This window comes from Ovis canadensis, chromosome 1 (assembly GCF_042477335.2).
Source record: "Ovis canadensis isolate MfBH-ARS-UI-01 breed Bighorn chromosome 1, ARS-UI_OviCan_v2, whole genome shotgun sequence".
Taxonomy (NCBI): domain Eukaryota; kingdom Metazoa; phylum Chordata; class Mammalia; order Artiodactyla; family Bovidae; genus Ovis; species Ovis canadensis.
The window spans coordinates 67,360,299-67,367,213 of NC_091245.1; the positions used below are offsets into that span (position 1 = coordinate 67,360,299).

Here is a 6,915-nt window from a genome sequence, read left to right on the forward strand (position 1 = left end):
AATAGAATGGTGTTTATCATGGACTAAGGGGAGAAGGAATAGGGCATTACTGTTTAAAATGTATTGAGTTTACACTTGAAATGATGAAAATATCTGAAGGTGGATAGTGGTGATAGATGTGAAAGAATGTAAATGTAGTTAGTGTCACTGAACTGTATTCTTAAAAGTGATAAAGTGGTAAATCTTATGTTAAGTAATTTTATTACAAGAAAGCTTTTTTGTTTTTAAAGTAAACAATCCACACTACAGCAACGAATTACTTGCAGAATAATCTTCCTCAAACACACTGGTTATCTTACAATTCCTTTATCAATGATGTGCAGCAGCTTTCTAGTGATCATCATACACCAAAACACGTTCTCTAACTGCTTAGTTGACCCCAAGTGTAAAAGAATGATAAGTGGAAGAAGGAGCAGCTGTGTGGTCATGAGATCAATCTAAGGATGCAGGCTCCTTTTCAAAAAGTGAAGGCAGGAGAATGTCCTGAATCTTGGGAGATTCCAGCTGAAGTACTTAGCTGAGAAGGATCAGGATCAGGTATTTCCCAACTTGTCCCATGAAGGAGGATAAGAACAAGAAAAAAGGTAAGTATCATTTTATATTATATTGAGAGACATATACACATATTTAGAGAAAAAAGCAAATCTAGCAAAATCTTGTAGTTTTTGTTTGTTTGTTTGTTTTAGTTTTTGGTCAGGCAGTGTGGTATGTGGGATCTTAATTTCCCAACCAGAAATCAAAATCTGCTGTGGAAGTGTGGAGTCTTAACCACTGGACTGCCAGAGAAGTCCCTCCTTGTAATTGTATTTCAAGGCAAAGTTTAATTTTAACATCTAAGTACTAAAAATCAATTATACCACAGGTCTCCTGCCAGATTTGTGTTTGCCATTATATTAATTTGACTTTCTATAATATCTATGCATATCTCTTAATTGGAATATTTAAACATGATATGATATTCAAATGTCTCAAATATTCAGCCTTATATTTACAGGTCAAATATTCAAGATGCATCTAATACTATAAAAACATGTTTAGAAGAGAAAAAAACAATTCTATCAGTTACTACTCATGTGGCCCTAAACAAAGAGCCTCACCCAGCTACGCCAAAGTTTTTAAAGATAATTTCCCAGGTGGTGCTAGTGGTAAAGAACCTGCCTGCTAATGCTGGAAACTTAAGAGACATGGATTTGATCCCTGGGTCAGGAAATCCCCTGGAGAAGGAAATGGCTGCCCACTCCAGGATCCTTGTCTGGAGAATCCCATGGACAGAGGAGCCTGGTGGGCTACAGTCCACAGAGTCACAAAGAGTTGGACATGACCGAAGTGACTTCACATCACATAGGAGAAATGTGAATAAAATTATAGGTCCAGCCTGGAGGATGTTTTGAGGATAAAATTAGATACTAAAATCTTATATCTTAGCATAGCATACAATATATGTTGGTTGAATTAGATGGGGATTAATTCAAAATAATTGCACTGAATAATGACATCCATGGGTCCTTTTAAACAATATGCAAATGCTAGGCTACTAAGAAGAAAAGGTATACAAATAAAATTTTGTATCAGAGCAAGCCACAACTAAGTTCAAACACACAGTCCCTGTACCATCTTCTTTTGTCTGATTCTTCAGTGAGAGGAGCAGAGAATATGGAGGTAAAATATGAAACTCTAACAGTTACATTGTATTAATGATTGCTTTAATCATCCAGGTCCTTCTTTAGAGTGAAGACTGAAGCAATCTGTGGGAAGATGAGAGAGGAACAACTGCAAACAGCTTTGTAAAAACCAGGTCTGTAGCTTCCTAGTTTGAATGAGTCAGAGGACTTTTAGTTTCATTAACAAAGTGAAGTTTTTCAATTCTGTTTGGGATTGATTTTCACAATTTGACCTATAGAAGAATCATTGGAGAGGAGTGTTAAACCCAGATTCTCCACATTGAACAAATGTTGTAAATGACTCCAGTGTAACTACGAAAGACAAGCCAACAAACAAGACACAGAGAGAGAAAGAAGCCAGTGAGAACAAGTGACTGAGAGGGAGAGAGAGAGAGCAAGAGAGTTTTGAATAGATAATGATTTTTAACTAATAAAGATCAGGGATGTGGGGACTAAGTTTATCTCTACATAGGGATTTACAGTTGGTCAATACCAAAATCAGATTGATTATATTCTTTGCAACCAAAGATGGAGAGGCTCTATATAGTCAGCAAAAACAAGACCTGGAGCTCACTGGCTCAGAAAAGAAGAGAAGTGAAAGGCAAAGGAGAAAAAGAAATATACCCAACTGAATTCAGATATCCAAAGAATAACAAGGGGAGTTAAGAAAGCCTTCTTAATTGAACAATGCAAAGAAATAGAAGAAAGCAATAAAATGGGAAAAACTAGAGATTTCTTCAAGATAATTGGAGATATCAAGGGAACATTTCATGCAAAGATGGGTACAATAAAGGACAGAAATGGCAAGGACCTAACAGAACCAGAAGAGATTAAGAAGAAGTGGCAAGAATACACAGAAGAAACGTACAAAAAATGTCCTGATGACCTGGATAACCACAATGGTGTGGTCATTCACCTAGATACAGACATCCTGGAGTGTGAAGCCAAGTGGGCTTTAGGAAACACTACTATGAGCAAAGCTAGTGGAGGTGATAGAATTCCAGCTGATCTATTTTTAATCTTAAAAGATGATGCTGTTAAAGTGCTGTATTCAATATGCCAGTAAATTTGGAAAACACAGCAGTAGCCACCGGATTGGAAACGATCAGTTTTCATTCCAATCCCAAAGAAAGGCAATGCCAAAGTAAGTTCAAATTACCATACAACTGCACTTATTTCACATGGTAGCCAGATTATGCTCAAAATCCTTCTAGCTAGGCTTCAGCAGCACGTGAAACAAGAAATTCCAGATGTATAAGCTGGATTTAGAAAAGGCAGAGGAACCAGAGATCAAATTGCCAACATCTGCTGGATCATAGAAAAAGCAAGGGAATTCCAGAAAAACGTCTATTTCTGCTTCATTGACTACACTAAAGCCTTTGATGGTGTGGATCACAACAAACTGTGGAAAAAATATTAAAGAGATGGGAATACCAGCTGACCTTACTTGCCTCCAGAGAATCCTATATGCGAGACAAAAAGCAAAAGAGCCAGACATGGAATCTCAGAATGGTTCAAAATTGAGAAAGGAGTAAGTCAAGGCTGTATATTGTCACCCTGCTTATTTAACTCATATGCAGAGTACATCACACGAAATGCCTGGCTGGATGAATCACAAGTGGAATTGAGATTGTCAGAAATATCAATAGTCTCAGATACCCAGGTGATAACCACGTTAATGACATTAAGGGAAGAGGAACTAAACAGTCTCTTGATAAAGGTGAAAGAGGAGAGTGAAAAAGCTGGCTTAAACTCAACATTCAAAAAACTAAAATCATGGCATCTGGTCCCATCACTTCCTGGCAAATAGATGGGGGAAAAGTGGAAACAGTGACAGATTTTATTTTCTTGGGGTCCAAAATCACTGTGGACAGTGAGTGCAGCCACGAAATTAAAAGACACTTGCTCCTTGGAAGGAAAGCTATGACAAACCTAGACAGCATATTAAAAAGCAGAGACATCACTTTGTCAACAAAAGTCTGTATAGTCAAAGTTATGATTTTTCCAGTAGTCATGTACGGATGTGAGAGTTGGACTGTAAAGAAGGCTGAGTGCTGAAGAATTGATGCTTTTGAACTGTGGTGCTGGAGAATACTCTTAAGAATCCCTTGGACAGCAAAGAGATCAAACCAGTCAATCCTAAAGGAAATCAACCCTGAATATTCATTGGAAGGACTGCTGCTGAAGCTGAATCTCCAATCCTTTGGCCACCTAATGTAAAGAGCTGGCTCACTGGAAAAGACCCTGATGCTGGAAAAGATTGAGGGCAAGAGGAGAAGGGGATGACAGAGGATGAGGTGGTTGGATGGTATTCACTGACTCAATGGACATGAGTTTGAGCAAACTCTGGAAGACAGTGAAGGAAAACAAAGCCTGGCATGCTATAGTTCACGAGTCACAAAGAGCTGGACATGACTTAGTGACTGAGCAATGAATAACAGAGGTTTATAGAGCTCACACTCTAAAGCTACTTTAAATATGACTAATACAGACATTAAGAAGAAACTATCTCTTTAACTTATAATTTCTTATAACCTCCTTAAAGGAGAGTGACTTGTTCTGTAAAGTCTAATCTTCCCACAGAGCTGGACAAGCAAGACAAGCAGGTGGATTCCCATGAGGACTTTCCACCCCACTGGCTGCTGCTCTGAGTTGACTTTCTAGGAGTAGCACATCCAGCGGGACACAGTGTGCCTGGCTGTCACTTTGCAGCCTCTACTGGTCCAAAGGAAGAGGCTGATCTTCCCCTGAACTAAAGCCAACCACAGATGCATGAAAGTCAGGCAATAGGCAATGTGCCCTTCCTTCCCTTCCCCAGTTGTCACTCTTAGTCAGAAACTGATCTTGAGTTCACAATGGAGTTGCACTAAAACAGATAGACGTACCTGCTCCACACACCGCAGGTCCAAGAATGGTTCTCAGTTGTCTGTCACCTGTTGTTCACTTGCCCCTTTCACCTTTTTTTTTTTTTTGTCCTTCCTTTGTCAAAGTTAAAAAAGACTAAGTTACTCATTTCTTCCAGTAAAAAGTGATAACACTGAAATTGAAGGTGTAATTAATTCCTGGTATTTTTAGAGTTATCAGAGTCATGCCAAATTTACTGATGATACCTGGAATATGGGTGTGTGGTGCAGAGTGACAGGAGATTAGAAAAAGTCAGTTACTCAATAGTCACATCCTAATAAACGTTTTTCTACAACATATTGATCTCCCCTTGTTGAAAAGCTTTTATGGCCTCTCTTCTTTATATATCCTCCCCCAGTTGGCTTCAGTTTCCGTGTCAACAAGAAAAACAGAAAATCCGTAGCATAAAGGTAAGCAAAGCTGTATAAACCAAGCATTTTTAAGCATTTTTCTCTTAGAGGGGATTTCCAGGTAATCTGGTTAAGGAAGTGCTTTTAACATTATAATATATTCTATAATATATGCATTTAGTTAAAAAGTATGTTCAGTAGTGGGCTTCCCAAGTGGCTCAGTAGTAAAGAATCTACCTGCCACTGCAGGAAACAAGAGACATGGGTTCAGTCCCTGGGTCAGGAAGATCCCCTGGAGAAGGAAATGGCAATGCACTCCTGTATTCTTGCCTGGGAAATCCCATGAATGGAGAAGCCTGTAGGGCTACAACCCATGGAGTTGTAAAAGATTTGGACGTGACTTAGCAACTAGACGACAACAACAATGTTTGGTAATAATTTTAAAATAAAGATAAGTAAACACAAAAATAAATAACCCTTCATTGCATTGTCCAGAAATGCTCGCTATTGGCAATTTTCTCAGCATTCTTGTACTTCCCCAACACATGGATCCTCTCCTGACATAGGTACCACCATCTTTCTACAGGAATTTAGCCAATTGGACTGGTTTCAAAGGGCTTTATTCAGTCGATAAGAAAGTAATTGGCCACGTACAATTGTCAGTGAGGAAGGAAATGGAATATCATGTAAGAGAAAAACAGAGGTACAGTAGGAAGATACCCAAGGAAGTCAGGCTGTGAGAATGAAGGAAATCCTCCTCCTTCATCCTCTTCTCCACCTTCCTCACCATTTTCCATTATCTATAGAAACTTTTCCTTAAGAAACCAGATAGTAAACATTTTATAATTGGCAGGGTCTCTGTCACAACTATTCAGCAAGAGCATCTGTACACAATAGAAAAACAAGTGGCCATGGCTATGTTCCAATAAGACTTTGTTTACAGAAGTAGGCAGTGGAACACATTTGGCCTAATGGTCATAGTTTGCCCTCCCTTGTTTGGCCAAGTGGGATGGCCCACTTCCAGAGTTTCAGCTTAAGTGTTTGTTTCTAGGGCCAGTTTGGTCAAACAGTATCTAAATATCCTTCTTATTTTAGAGCAGAGATATGCAAAAGAGTATGTTTACTGTCCATCTGTTCAGGCATCATCCAAATGAGTTCTTGCCTGGGTACCTGAACCATGCATCCACATGTCTACACAACTATTTGTTTTAACTCCTAGCAACACAGCATCACAGGCCAAAGCTCCTAAGCAGGCCAAAGAGAAACAAGTGGTAATCACCGGCCATGAGGAAGAGGCTGGATTTGTTGTGGAACACTTACCAAGGTCTGCAGGTCTCTGTAAGTGGACAAGGAAGCCTAACATCTGGGTATATATCAAAATGACTTCAACTAGCCTGAGTGGGCTGTGTTGTGAAGATTATACAGACTTTTCAAGGGTTCTTCTGCCTGCATTTGTGAGTCGTGACCTGTTCATTCTAAGCACAGATTAAAGAACAACACAGTCTGTGGATGAAGCAGAAGGTCAACCTAAGATATAAAGACTTGCAGGCACTGTCATCATACAATAAGTCAAAATCATCAGTTATCCATTAACATATGGATTTTCCTGTGAAAAAATGTTTTATTGGATTCAATATAAATTCCATATAAAATTTGTTGAAATTTGATTATAATAAAGTAGAAATCTACATATGGAAATATATAATATGCATGCAATAATAATTTTGCTCTGTGTGTTTCCTAACATTTATGATTATTATGTAATTTCTTTGAAAGTTAACAGAAATGACAAAAGAAGTAGTATGGTCTTAAGTTCCTATGGTGAAGATATTTCTACCTGGGATCTCCTTCCCAGAAGATCTTGATGCATGTGATTTATTCAGGGAGTGATGACAGGACCCAGAAAAAGGGAAGCGGGGAAAGGAAGAGTAAGATTGCTCCAGTATGATTCAATTAAATCTGGAGAAGGGTAGAGCGTTTCTGATCCCAGAAGGGCTCTT

The 6,915-nt window shown here is 38.7% G+C and overlaps 1 long non-coding RNA gene across 1 annotated transcript; it reads left to right on the plus strand.

The window, feature by feature from the left end:
• The first annotated feature begins 371 nt into the window (after positions 1–371).
• LOC138430152 (uncharacterized) lies at positions 372–6,637 on the plus strand. The gene is made up of 4 exons (XR_011253019.1): positions 372–584; positions 1,716–1,795; positions 4,924–4,975; positions 6,135–6,637. It is a non-coding gene; the product is annotated as an uncharacterized lncRNA (long non-coding RNA).
• Positions 6,638–6,915: the final 278 nt, after the last annotated feature.